This window comes from Zeus faber, assembly GCF_960531495.2.
Source record: "Zeus faber genome assembly, chromosome: 2".
In the NCBI taxonomy this organism is placed as follows: Eukaryota; Metazoa; Chordata; class Actinopteri; order Zeiformes; family Zeidae; genus Zeus; species Zeus faber.
This window is the reverse complement of record NC_137189.1, coordinates 15626348-15639309: the sequence shown is the minus strand read 5'-3', so window position 1 is coordinate 15639309 and position 12962 is coordinate 15626348.

Sequence of the window (12962 nt, the reverse complement as noted above, 5' to 3'; positions counted from 1 at the left end):
GAGAAACAAACACACCGATTGTGGAGGAAGGGGAAGAGTGGGAAATCATAGCCAACGGTGTGGAAAACATCCTGAAGCCTACCTGTCAAATAACGGAAAGAGGTTTTGAAACAAATCACCACCAAACATAAACCCAAAAATTGTGTCAGCTTTGAACCACAACATTAGACTTTTTCCCCTACCTGTACTTCAAATGGCGCAGGTGATCTGTGGATCGTTGCATGAAATGTCTGAAATTAATTGATACAAATATTCACAGAAAATGTGAAATAATTCATTTAAGTGTTAAAGTACACAATGTCTACTATATGGCCCACTTAGTTGCTTTAAACTTATTTGTTTTTTTTTCTGTGCTTTTCTCATCAAAACATTAATTACCGTAACGCAATACGCTGACAGTGCAAAAATGGATACTCCATCATTATACTCCTTCACTACTCTTTCAATTGTCATGTTTTCATTCAAAAATATGACGTACTAAATTGCTTCGGTAATGTAGGTACATTACAGATGTGGGCAATGAGGCAATACATTTTTTGATAAGAAAAGCAGAGAAAAACACTACAAATAATATAGTAAAAAAAAAACCAATCAATTCATTATTTCACATTCTCTGTGACTATGTGTGTATATTCATTTGGGACATGCTTTATCGTGGTTTCGTAAGCATGACCCAGGTAAGACAAACGGGGACACAAATCAAAGAACATAACAGTCATATTGGCCTCTGCTCTCAGCCCCTGCTACATCAACCACCCATATTCAATAGTGACACCACAGCCCAAAAACAAAGCTTAATTGTTCTTCGTACTAAATGGCCAACTGTTAGTTTGACATCGGACATGTTCCGACCAAGTATAATACCAGCACTAATCTGTTACCCCAGGTTCTGCAGAGGTGGCAGGTTAGACCAGGGGAGGAAGGGAGGGTGACAGATGGAAAAAGGAGGACTGGTGCAATCTACACCGGGTGAAGAAGAAGCCACATTTAAAAAAATTATTATAATAATCGTCTTTTAAATTTTGTATGAAAACATAATTGGGTCCAAGTGGAATTTCCCTTGAATAAAACGAGTGGCAATACCTTCAAATTATGTATTTCACTCCATTTGTAGCCAAAATAATGGTATTCAAAATAATGTATTCATTGGGAGTACACATCTATTTCTCAGGTAAAATGTTTTTAAAATGCATGCTGGGATATTTGGGTCTAGCAGTTAGCCAGGTCACCAACCAATACAGCCTCGATATTTTGGAGAGAAAGAATGGATCCGGGAATTTTAGGCATTTTTGTTTCATTCAGTTTGGAACAGCACCTCAACCTGAAAGATGATGTCAAGTGAGCACACACAAAACATTTTTGCATTTTTTTTCTAAATATCAAGTAGTAAGAATTCATTTAAATGTTTTTCATTTTAGCAAATTCCAGATTCCAGATTCCTCACTAATTTGAATGACTTGTCAAGGTGGATATTTTTTGCAGCGGGGTGCACGGTGCCAGGAATGCAATGTTTCCACTCTGCTGCCTTGGCCTTGGTGAGCGACCAGCAGGCAGTGGGAGAAGAGGGAGGTAGTAGCCTACCTCCATATTATTATTACTGCATATTTAGTATTTAGGTTTCACCTGGTACGCAGTAATTGCCAAGAATGGTGGACCACGCCAAAAACAATGGAAACAGCATATACTGTAGAGGAGCACATGCCTAACAGAAATACAATGGCTATTTCTGATAAAGTGCCAGCTAAAAAGTATCAAATATGGGATTTAAAAAATTAAAGAATCTTACACATTACCACTTTAAAGGAGCGAATGTGGCATCAGCCCCATACTTGAATAACTTTCATTTAATTAAAAGGATGAAAACGCAAAACAATGGTTATTGCCGGTAAATGTAATATAGATATAAGAGTCTACATAAATATGTATATGTAAATTATGTAAAGGCTGCTTTGACTGCTTTGGAAAGGGAAAAAGAGCGACTGAAGAGGAAGGAGGAATAAAATATGCTCAGTTTAGATGCAGCCAGAGGGGGAGACGAAATAGATGGAGCCAAGCAGACAAATTTCAGTTCTGATGACAGCCTTTTGCTATGGTAATCGCCTTCCTTTAGTGCTTCCTCTTTCTCACCTCCCATGAAAGAATTTGGTGGATTATTATTATTTTTTTTTCAAGTGTAAAAATGTAAGGGTCTTTTCTTTGGCTTCAGGCTTTAAGGTTAAAACCCTCCAGACCTCAATTTTGAAACCCTTTGAAGCAGAGAATGTGTCCCGTCACCCTATATGCAGACGCACCACGGAGGTCGTGCATTGTTGGTTCCTGGGTCGAGGCTTGCGCTTGCATTCCGTCATATTGGGGGGATGTAAAAGCAAACTGCGTGACACAAACCACAGGTTAACAATGCAATGAGCATTGTGGTGCAGATATGACTGGGGCCTGACACGGGTTCAATCACATTTATAAACCAAGCAATGGAAGTTAACTGGCTTCATTGGTGTCAAGCAAAAACATCTCATAATGTCAAAACCTGGTAACAGCCGGACACGCCCGATAACTAGGGTTGGGTATTGCTTGAAGATATTTGACACTGGTACGACCTCAGCACAAAAGTTTTTACACTTATTTGGTTAAAAATTACATTTTCTTTATACCACAAATGATGCACTGCTTTGAAATTGAAACTGCCTCTCCATAGCTTTTTTTTTTAAATTCCTCTTAACAAAAACATGACACTCACATGACACATTCACTGTGTAAAGACGTAGTTGGACTTTTTAATTTGAAGCCAAAAAGATTAACAATTTAGGAATGTAATTTCTTACTCTATAGTATTTAAATCAGTCTGGTCAATACCTTAAACACTTTGAAAGCCAGCCCTTCTGACAACTAATTATGCATGAATCTTATCATCATTATCTGTTGAAATTGACACCAAAAAAGGTTGCTCGGCAGTTATAATGACGCCATCGTCCAGGTTGAGAGTTTAAAGACGTCTGACAAGTCATATTAACAACTCAACCATCCAGTCATCTTTCCCCTCATTTGTCTTTCTCTGTCTCTCTCTCTCTCTCTCTCTTCGTCTCTTGTTACCGAACCTCCAACAACCCACTTCTGTGCACCAGGAGCCTTCCGGACCAAAGACAACGCTGCAGGAGAGCGAGCGAGAGAGAGAGCCTTGTGATTGCTGCATATCATATGTGGCTTCATCTGGAATGGCTGACATCAGCTGGCCTCTGCCCAAGGCTCTTGGCTGACTCAACTCATTTCATGAGACAAGTTTTCGCATTTGAGACAAGAGTCCACGGTTTGCAGGTTAAAACTTGAGGGGAAAAACAGACGGAAAATTGAAAAGGTTAATAAAAGATTGAGTTTGAATAATGTGATCAAGTTAAGTAGTTTCATTATGAAGTGGGGGGAGAAAAAATAGCTGGGTGCTATGTCTTTTTTGTCATCTTTTACTGTCAGGGGGTGCAATTAAAAGACAGAGAATGAGCTACCGGTACTTAGACTAGAAAATATAAATAAAGAGTGAGTGTTCTCCCGGAGGCACCCCAAGAAACGTTTCCCCCTGAAGACATTTTGAACAAAGAATAGGAAAGAGCCCTGATCTGTCTTTATGCTCTTTTAATTACACATGGCTGCCTGGGCTTTGGTACCCAGAGGGCAGAGGTGTAACACACACACACACACACACACACACACACACACACACACACACACACACACACACACACACACACACACACACACACACACACACACACACACACACACACACACACACACACACACACACACACCTCTTTCACCGGTGGCTCAATATCACCCTACCCAAACACCTTGTAACCTCCCCGAGGGGCTTGGGGGGCACATTGGGGTTAATAGAGGGGTGTGTGTTTAGGTATATAATCCACCAGGCACCTGTCAATCACTGGGAATGACAGGATCCATCAGTACGCAAACCTGGTGGTCAGACCTGTTAGTCTGCGTTAGCGTTCCCACCAACCCATGGAAGCCGACTGATGCTGTCAATCAAGTCGCGGGATGAGATAGATGTTTGAGTTTGGTCTCGACAGTTCTCAACTTTTCCGATCCAATCAGTGGTGTGACGCAGCGACAGACGGATCCCCAATCATTACGGGAGCAGTAATTACCTTCAGCGGAACGGACAGGATGACGGAGTACAGCCTTCTCTCCCAATAACACCATGTCTTCCAACACTTGCTGGCTTTTCCAGCACTCCTTCAAGATTGTTGGGGGACTTGAGCAGCAAATGAGTAGTGGAGGCAGGTGAAAGGAAAGTGCAGCGCGGCAACGTAAAATGCAAAAATGCCCAAGATTGATGGCAGATCTGAGGCTGTTCAAACTCGCTCTGCATAAATTCAACGCCTTTCGCATCTTGTTTTATCCTCCCATAGCCATCCACACTGGAGGGGAGCGAGGACATTAATTGGCAAGTGCTGTTCAGAACAGGATGCATATTGAAAGAGCGAGTTTGTGGGCCAACATAATAAATTGACTTTTACAAATTGGAACGGTTGAGGTTTGAAGTTTGTGTCCCTTGACACTATACTTGTAAGTGACTTGACTGACAAGACGAAAAGTGGTTGAAGGCCAACCATAGGGAGACACCTCAACGACAGCTTCAGCTATTCAGGTAAATAAACTAGATTCCTTGAAAGGATAGGGTCACTATTTTTCCAACCCAGGCCTTATTTAAATGTTGGTTCACATCAAAATAACTGTTTATTGTACAACCTCGCTAAACGCTTTACTATTGAAAAACGTCCCACTCTGCTGTCTAACGACTGGTGGATGGACAGGCAAGAGGACTCAATAGCACGAATCAAGACAGGAACTTTGATAAAAGAAAACAGTATTTACTCGAACAGGATCAGTACACAGGTACAAGTCAGTCAGCGGCGCAAACAATCCGACAGGAAGTAGACAAGGCAAGATGATTCGGTGGTCAGTAGATAGGGCAAACAATACGGCAGGGAGAAGGCAAAGGCAAGTTTCAGGAAATGGAGCAGGGAATCAGAAATACCAGGAGCACAGGAAAATGGGGAGAAACGCTGGAATTCTTGACACATGGTACAAAGACCAGCTGGCACAGAGAGAGGGGAACAAGACTGAAGGTAAAAGGGGAACGGGTGAAACTAATCAGGGCAGGGGAGACAATAACAGGCGGCAAACAACAAAACCAGGAAGTGAAGACACTCGGAAGCAGGGCAGGACATCACATGGTGCAACTTCTCACTGTGCTGATACGCAGTTAAATGGACATACATTTAAGCCTTAAAAAACATTCACGCCTTTGCATTATAGTCATGCATTTCTTATTGTATATTTTGAACATGATTTTACGGTAATATCACATTTCATCCAAAACTACATTCCACAATTTCTGCAGTACTTCCAAAGTATAAAATTGGCTGGTAGGTTGTCAGTAGGAAGCGACAACTTCCTGTTTCTCGTCTTACTTCAGCACAGATGTAGCAAAAAGAGCCCATTTTGAAGTCCCAAATCAATGAAACCTGACACATCTGATGAAATGCATCGTTTGCGACAATTTCATTTTGCTCTATAACATATAAAGACTGTGATTATATTGTGAATTTCCCGTTTTCGACAAGGAGATTTAAGATGTTTTGCAAGGCTCGAAACTTTCCCCTTTTAGACTGCATTTAAGCATAATTGGATGGAGCTGCAGAGCAGTACGTTTATCAATAGTAAATTGTTCAGCGAGGTTGTGCTATGAACAGTTATAAATGATGAGAACCAACATTTGAATAAGGCCTAGGTTGAAAGATGGTAAACCTTCACTGGAACTGATTCACAATGTCTTCAACCATTACATGTTGTCTTTGTTGAAGATCCAACAGGCATAGCTGCAACACTGGAGCCACAGGTCGAATTTAGCGGGGAAAACACTATTTCTATCAACCAATCAAACTATCAAAGAACCTCAGCTCTGTGGTCCGAGGTTGTTTTTGTTGAAACCCAGGCTGCACTGATAGATTGTCCGAAGCAATCAGCCAATAGGGCCGCTGTTATTGTCTGTGTTTTTTTTAATAACACCCATCTAACCTGTGACCTGTTCGGAGATGTGGAGGCAGTGCTGGAGAGCTCTGGTGGCTCAGAGGGCATCTATGCACCCAGACCCCCTTCAAATCACAGATACTAAGACGTTCTACTCTACTTTTTTCCAAGTTGTTCCTTTGTAAACAGTTAAATACAGATGTCTGGTATTGTTTCAGGCTTGGGTGCACGTAGCAGCTCACAGCTGCACAAAGTTTAAAGCACAAGCAAATTGGTTTTGACTCTACTCCTCTCACATTCGCCACCGCTGGTCCCCAATTCTCTTTCCTCTCACATGCAAACACACAAACACAACCTGCAACCAGTACAAAGAAAACCCAACCCCTCACACACCTGTTGGTCTAAGGCCCTCTAAGGCTGAAGGCCCATAAACACATACATCATTTCTCCATTTGCAAAGACCAAACGCAAAGGCCTTGGCGCTTGGGCAAAATCAAAACAATACAGACAGGCAGAACAGAACAGTTTTCCTGTGTTTTTATTTTACATGATTTTATTTTAATTTGTTTCCTACTTGTATGAAACAATATGTTTAAACACAATTTAATTACTGTAAGGGACTGTTGCTTTCCGCTTTGGATCGGAACAGTGGAGTGGGAGCGAGGAGCCTTATTGCTTTTGTTATTGAAAAACTGACGTCAGTGATGTGTGGATGTCATGGAGCCCCCGCACTCACAGAGAAGATTAATAAAATATTTATTTGGGGCAGCTCCGACATGCCAGCATCCAAGTTTGATCCAGATTGTTCCATTGTGGAATAACTGAGTAAAAAAATAATAAAAAATGTTAATTATCGCCCAACGCACATGCGCAAATGACGGCACTCAAAAGTCACATGATAGCATTGCAGTCTACCTCACCAAGATGGCAGAACATGCAGATGATGTCAGAACTTTATGAATGGTCATGGGTTCGACGAACCCACAGACAGTCTGAATAACATTTGTATCCGGGGCAGTTCCAACATGGCTTTGTTCGAGTTTCATCCAGATCGGCGGTTCAGTACTGTGGATGGAGTTTGTGATCAATTGCCATCTCACCACCTCCAAATGTGGTCTGAGCGATCGGCTCTCAGTGCAACCTCAATGCGTCTTTGGTGCATATACATCTATACTTAGAGCTGTCCACTTGTGATCGGATCACCCAAGACGCATGTTAATGCCAGGTTTAAACAGGGCCTAAGAGTGAGACCTGAGACTAACAAGAGCTGTTATTGAGTTTGTCTGAAATATGAATGCCTCCTCTGCCCTCAGCTTCCCCTCATTCTTCCATCCTCTACACTGCCCCCCAGTTCCCCTCGGCTGCCTTTTATTACAGATTGGTGGATAATCCAATGATGATCCACAGAGGTCTAGATCGAGCCAGACTTGTGGATGGTTGACACGAGGTATTAGGTGAAGGCAATCTGGGCCGGCCACATCGCCCAGTGATCTACGCACTGTCTTAAAGGACAATGGCACCCACAGGTATAGGTCTTAACCGCTAGAGCAAGCAGCTAGCTGAGAGACGAGCCTTCAGGTTAACACTTAGGGGATCCATAAAAAAAGACTGTCACTGTTGAGCAAAGATCAATTGCTGAAGATCTGTAATCAAATATTACAATGAAAATCTAACAAAGCATGTTTATTCTGTATGGACCCTGTGTGTGTGTCACACACATACAAAAGATGAGGCTGGATTAGAATGGGTGAAATATTACCTTTAGATATACCGGTACATCTCATAAAATTAGAATATCATGAAAAAGTTCATTATTTTTTGTCACTCGTTTCAGAAAGTGGCACCCATATATTATATAGATTCATTACACGTAGAGTGAAATATTTCAAGCCTTTATTTCTTGAAATTTTGATGGTTGTGGCTATAGATAATGAAAACCTAAATTTCAGTGTCTCAGAAAATTTGAATATTGTGAAAAAGTACAATATTAGAAAGTCATGGTGTCACACCCTAATCAGCTAATGAACTCAAAACGGATGCAAAGGTTTCCTGAGCCTTTAAATGGTCTCTCAGTCTGGGTCAGTAGGCTACACAATCATGGGGAAGACTGCTGACTTGACACATGTCCAGAAGACAGTCATTGACACGCTCCACAAGGAGGCTAAGCCACAAAATGCTAAAGAAGCTGGTTGTTCACAGAGCGCTGTATCCCAGCATATTCATAGAATGTTGAGTGGAAGAAAAAGTGCTACAGCAAAAGGGATAACCGCAGCCTTGAGAGGACTGTCAAGCAAAATCCATTCAAGAATTTGGGGGAGCTTCACAAGGAGTGGGCTGAGGCTGGAGTCAGCGCATCAAGAGCCACTACGCAGACAAATCCTAGGCATGGGCTACAAATGTCGCATTCCTCGTGTCAAGCCACTCCTGAACCAGAGACAACGTCAGAAGCGTCTTACCTGGGCCGTGGAGAAAAAGAACTGGACTGTTGCTCAGTGGTCCAAAGTCCTCTTTTCAGATGAAAGTAAATTTTGCATGTCATTTGGAAATCAAGGTCCCAGAGTCTGGAGGAAACGTGGAGAGGCACAGAATCCACATTGCTTGAAGTCCAGTGTGAAGTTTCCACAGTCAGTGATGATTTGGGCTGCCATGTCATCTGCTGGTGTTGGCCCACTGTGTTTTCTGAAGTCCACAGTCAACACAGTCATCTACCAGGACATTTTAGAGCACTTCATGCTTCTTTCTGCTGACAAGCTTTATGGAGATGCTGATTTCATTTTCCAGCAGGACTTGGCACCTGCCCACACTGCCAAAAGGAAAAAAAGCTGGTTCAATGACCATGGTGTTACTGTGCTTGATTGGCCAGCAAACTTGCCTGATCTGAACCCCATAGAGAATCTATGGGGTATTGTCAAGAGGAAGATGAGAGACACCAGACCCAACAATGCAGATGACCTGAAGGCTGCTAACAAAGCAACCTGGTCTTCTGTCACACCTGAGCAGTGCCACAGTCTGATCGCCTCCACGCCACGCCGCACTGATGCAGTAATTCATGCAAAAGGAGGCCCAACCAAGTATTAAGTTCATAGAAATGAACATATTTTTCAGAAGCCTGACATTTCTGTTTAAAATATCCTTTTTTTTATTGATATTATTTAATATTCTAATTTTCTGAAACACTGAATTTTGGGTTTTCCTTATCTATAGATACAATCATCAAAATTTCAAGAAATAAAGGCAAAAAAGATTTTAATCTATGTGTAATGAATCTATATAATATATGGGTTTCACTTTCTGAAATGAGTGACAAAAAATATTGAACTTTTTCATGATATTCAAATTTTATGAGATGTACCTGTAATGTCCACAGTGTACTTGTGACAAAGTTTTGACCATTATTCTTGTTCTATTATTATATTATTATTCTAATTCTTGTCCTAATATTTCAAACTGACATTGAACCACGCTGTCATTATGTGACATGACATGACAACAAAAAATGATTGAAATAAAATGGACTATTGAACACAAGGAGGAACGGCTATATTAATCTCTGGAGTGTCATAGGAAAGACAGATGTAATGGATACGGCTCCATTTTTCATTAGGGGTCGTTACGGGTGACAGTGATTAGGGCGAATGGGTGTTCCATCATACGGCCAAAGCTATTTCCCCAAAACGACAAATCAATCAGAGATAATGCTTGACATAAAAAAATTGCTCTGAGGACAACATAATCTATACAGGCAAACTGCCAAGCTGACTTCCTAATAAAAGTGCAGATAAAGAAGAAATACTATACATGCCAATTATTGAAATTACTTTAATTCAGAGAGAAGAAGTTTCTCATTATTTGACGACCATTCCATTCCATTCCATCATCCTCTATGTAACAGACGGAGGTATTAAACTGTAAATCAGGTATATTCAACCAGGACCTACAGGCGGTAAACCTGCTGTGGCAGTTTCACCTGCCACACACCACCCTGGTGGCTATTTCAGGGAACTCCGGTACAGAGACACAGACAACGGGGTTGTAGACACCAGTTTATTGTAGAGATTCAAGATTCAAGAGGTTTATTTGTCACATACATGTACATACTTCCATACATATATGCAGTGAAATGTCAATGCAATCCACAATATGTTCTAGACTCAACCCAATAGCTACCTAATTTTTACTTAACTAACTAACTGAAACTAACTGATTCCTAAAATGTAATGCAGTAAGTAAATAGAATAATTTGGAATCAAATAAAATTAAATAACTCAAAAGTAATACAGGGTGGGGGTACAAAATATAAATAAAGGGAATAGACTTATGTCTATGGGATAGGCTATTATATATATACAGATATGTGCATTAAAGTGGCATGTGAATAAAGTCAGGTTGTGTGTGTGGAGATACACAGTACAGTATACAACACTACGGCACAGAAAAACCGAACAGAACAGAAATGTAGCACAGTATGCAGTAACCCAGAACAGTGATAAAGCATGCAGTACAGTAAGTTAAATACAGTGCAGTAAGGCAGTGGGGCCTATGTGAGTGTCTCAGGGAGGACCCCTCGTAAGTTCAGCGTTGACATTTCTTATGGCTTGCGGGAAGAAACTCCGTCTCAGTCTCTCTGTTCTCGCTGTGTGGCTGCGGAGGCGCTTGCCTGACCACAGCAGCTGGAACAGTCCGTTGTTGGGGTGGTGAGGATCCTTCATGATCCTGGGGGCTTTGCTACTACACCTCCTGGTGTAAGTCCTGCAGGGAGGGAAGGGAAGTTCCAATGGTACCTCCAGCTGAACGCACCACCCTCTGCAGGGCCTGCCTATCCTGAAGAGTACAGTTCCAAAACCAGGCAACGATGTTGCCTGTCAGGATGCTCTCCACTGCTCGAGAGTAGAAGGACTTGAGGATCCTCACCGAGACCTGGAATTTCTTAAGCTGCCTGAGGTGGTAAAGACACTGGCTTGCCTTTCTCACCAGAGTGTCTGTCTGTAAAGTCCATGTTAGGACCTCCATGATGTGGACTACCAGGTACTTGAAGCTGCTCACCCTGATGACAGAAGTCCCATTAATCACCAACGGCGCATGGGTCCTCAGTTGTAATCCACTCCTTAAGTCCACAATCAGCTCTTTAGTTTTGCTGACGTCCAGGAGGAGGCTGTTGTCCTGGCACCAGAGTGTCAGGTCAGTCAACTCCTCAAGGTAGGCCTTCTCATCGTCTTTAGTGATCAGGCCCACTACGACGGTGTCGTCAGCAAACTTGATGGTGTTGGAGCTGGACCTGGCCACACAGTCTTGTGTGTACAGGGAGTACAATAGGAGGCTGGGCCCGCACCCTGGGGGGATCCTGTGTTCAGATTGAGGGAGCTGGACATGTGCCTCCCCACCCTAACCACCTGGGGCCTGGCTGTGAGGAAGTCCAGGATCCAAGCACACAGCGGAGTGTTCAGTCTTAGCTCCTTCAGCTTGACAGCCAGTCTGGTGGGGACTATGGTATTGAAAGCTGAACTATAATTGATGAACAGCAATCTTACTGGTGGCACGGTGGCGCAGTGCATTACACTGCTGCCTCACAGCAAGAAGGTCCTGGGTTGATTCCCACCTGGGGCGCTGTTGGCACCGTGCTCCGGCGGGTTATCTCCCAAATAGGAGCCTTTCTGTGTGGAGTTTGCATGTTCTCCCCGTGCTCACATGGGGTTTCCTCCACCTCACATCAGTTAGGACCCCCCTCAAAAACATGCACACATCATCCAAAGCATGTGCATGTGCGTGCAAGCATGTGTTGTAGTGTGGTGTGTTGTGTGACAAATAAAGACTGTTTCTTCTTCAAAGGCCCCCTTCCGGTCATCCAGGTGCGTGAGTGTGGTGTACCTGGGAGACCGCATGCTGCGTGGATTTGCGTGGATTTGTTCTGCCAGTAAGCGAACTGCAGCGGGACCAAGGTGGGGGGGGAGGTGCAGATGTAATCCTTAATCATCCAGCAGCCTGGTTGCTGGGCTGCTGGATGGTCTTGCAGTGTCTGCTGGGTGGAGGAGCTAGCTGCTGGCAGTTACCCTTGGTGGTTGCTGCGGATGCTTCTACTCCGGTCCTTCCCCAGACACCCTGGGCAGCCTGCTGCTGCTGCCAGTCGGGAGAGAGTTGGTGCTGAGGCTACCCGTTGACCCACTGATGGCTCCAGGGCGTCTTTGGACGGCCCTTCTGTGTCCCTTCCCCGGGCTGGAGAGTCCCTGTTCAGGCGCCACTGGGGCAGTTTTGGCTGCCACACGCAACCCAAGTGGTATTTTCAATGACTTCTAGCACAGAGACAGAGATGATGGAGTTGAAAAAACACAGCTTATTGTAGAGAGTGGCTAGGTGGAGTAAGCTCGGGAGCAGATGGACATGTGTCATGACGAGGGCTCCTCTCCTGTGTGTGTGTGAGGATGGGGGTTTTTACCTGTTGCTCGTTAGACCAACCAACGAGCAACAGGTTTGCAGCCACACTGATCCTGCGCCCCACTTATCCAGACTGGTGTGGCTGCTCAAACCACACTACACCTGCACATAAGGATATCCAGCCATGCTCAAAAATCCAAACTTTCAAGCCATCAACCCAGCAATCAACAACTAAAAATATAGACTGAAAAAGAGATAGAAGAGAAGAGAAGCCCAATGCATTCCTTACAGTCAATCAGTGGACTGGTTAAGTATAATAGTATTAAGTATTCATTCACAACATTCTTTACATAACTCTTTTAAGTCCTCAAAAAAACATCAACACATAGCCAAACCAAATGTATTCATCTGATGACTTAAGGTGTAAAATATCAGGATTTCTGCTCAAGTAAGTAAGTAATGCCTCCACTTCAAAGAGCCCAAGGGACCTGAATTCATACTAGGTGCATGTACAAGCAGCACATCAGAACCTCAAGTCAAGTCAAATCAAGTCA